The sequence below is a fragment of the Charadrius vociferus genome, unplaced genomic scaffold (assembly GCF_000708025.1).
Source record: "Charadrius vociferus isolate BGI_N301 unplaced genomic scaffold, ASM70802v2 scaffold1592, whole genome shotgun sequence".
Classification (NCBI taxonomy): Eukaryota; Metazoa; Chordata; class Aves; order Charadriiformes; family Charadriidae; genus Charadrius; species Charadrius vociferus.
Window position 1 is genome coordinate 20,188 of NW_009647338.1, and position 2,079 is coordinate 22,266.

The 2,079-nt window shown below is 55.8% G+C and overlaps 1 protein-coding gene across 1 annotated transcript in view; it reads right to left on the minus strand.

Annotated features, from left to right (window-relative positions):
• Positions 1 to 2,079, minus strand: part of ATP13A2 (ATPase type 13A2) — a gene marked incomplete at its 3' end in the record, with an annotated part of 15,515 nt that overhangs the window by 9,482 nt on the left and 3,954 nt on the right. The window lies entirely within an intron of this gene.

Consider the following 2,079-nt stretch of genomic DNA (forward strand, 5'->3'; position numbering starts at 1 on the left):
GGTGGGGGGAAGAAAAAACGGAGAAACAAAGAGTCAAAATCAGCAGGAGCCTGGTCCGGCAGAACAAACAGCATGTCCAAGTCCTTGGTGAAGAAAAAACAACCCTCTTTGGGAAAGGGAGAGCATCTTGTTCCTCGGCATCCGGCGGGGCTGGCGGGCGCCAAGGAGCGGGAACAAAAGGGGGCACAGTTGGAGAGCGGTGCAGGATGGTGGGGAGCATCCAGCACGGGGAGGGGGGGGGCAGAGAGCAGCTGCCAAACCGCTTTGCCCGCTTTCCTCTGCCCACAAAGCCCGGCAACGTCAACGACTTGGCCGGGAGCGGGGAAAAAGGCAGCGCAGCGTCCCCGACCCACCACCTCAAGGACGGTCTCCACAGTTTCCAGCGCGGTTATGCGATTTCCAACCGGGTCGGGACTATTTTGGAAGGGGCTGAGGGGTGAAGGAGAGCAGGAGAGAGATGCAGAGAGGTTTGTGGTGGCAGGAGAGGGATGGAGAAATACCTGGCTTTGCAGTACGCCTGCCGCCGCTCCATCCAGACGTACCGCATGCCCTCGAAGAGATAATACCGCAAGACGTTCTTCTGAGCGGAGCGGGATGGAAAAAAATAAGGCGTTGACGGGACAGGAGGACAGGTCGCGCCAAGGGAGAGGGAGGTGGGAAGGGTCGCTAGAGGTTACCTCTTCCTTCTCGTGGAGCCGGATGGTGTCCCGGCTCTCCTCCTCATCCGCCACGCCGATGGCGATGCTGGTCCTGCGGTCCTCCAGCCTGGCCCCGGGGTGATGCTCCAGGCTGCTCGGGGTGGGGAAAAAAAACCCAAAACCCCAAGGGTTAATCCCTCCCCAACCACCGGCGCCGCTGCAAACGTCCCCCTCCCTCCAAGGCAAAAACCCAGCGGAGCCCCCGCAGCGCGCGGGGCCACGAGCCCGTCTCACCTGCCCTCGCCCAGCGCCTCCGTCCGCACGCTGCAGTACGCCTGCCGCCGCTCCATCCAGACGTACCGCATGCCCTCGAAGAGATAATACCGCAAGACGTTCTTCTGAGCGGAGCGGGATGGAAAAAAATAAGGCGTTGACGGGACAGGAGGACAGGTCGCGCCAAGGGAGAGGGAGGTGGGAAGGGTCGCTAGAGGTTACCTCTTCCTTCTCGTGGAGCCGGATGGTGTCCCGGCTCTCCTCCTCATCCGCCACGCCGATGGCGATGCTGGTCCTGCGGTCCTCCAGCCTGGCCCCGGGGTGATGCTCCAGGCTGCTCGGGGTGGGGAAAAAAAACCCAAAACCCCAAGGGTTAATCCCTCCCCAACCACCGGCGCCGCTGCAAACGTCCCCCTCCCTCCAAGGCAAAAACCCAGCGGAGCCCCCGCAGCGCGCGGGGCCACGAGCCCGTCTCACCTGCCCTCGCCCAGCGCCTCCGTCCGCACGCGGGAGGTGAAGCACAACGCAGGGACGGGGCTGAGCAGCGGGAAACGGGGATGTCCCCACGTGTGTGTGTGTATGTGTGTGTGTGTGTCACCCGGCCCAGATGGCGGGAGGGTTTCAGGGACAATAAAGAGACATTTCGGCTCAGCAAAGAGAAATTTTGGCTCAGCAAAGAGAAATTTCAGCTCAATAAAGAGAAATTGCGGCTCAATAAAGAGAAATTTCAGCTCAGTAGTGAGAAATTTCAGCTCAATAAAGAGACATTTCGGCTCAACAGAGAAATTTCAGCTCAACAAAGAGAAATTTCTGCTCAACAAAGAGAAATTTCAGCTCAGTAGTGAGAAATTTCAGCTCAAAAGTGAGAAATTTCGGCTCAACAAAGAGAAATTTCAGCTCAACAAAGAAATTTCGGCTAAATAAAGAGAAACTTTGGCTCAATAAAGAGAAATTTCAGCTCAATAAAGAGACATTTCGGCTCAACAGAGAAATTTCAGCTCAACAAAGAGAAATTTCTGCTCAACAAAGAGAAATTTCAGCTCAGTAGTGAGAAATTTCAGCTCAAAAGTGAGAAATTTCGGCTCAACAAAGAGAAATTTCAGCTCAACAAAGAAATTTCGGCTAAATAAAGAGAAACTTTGGCTCAATAAAGAGAAATTTCAGCTCA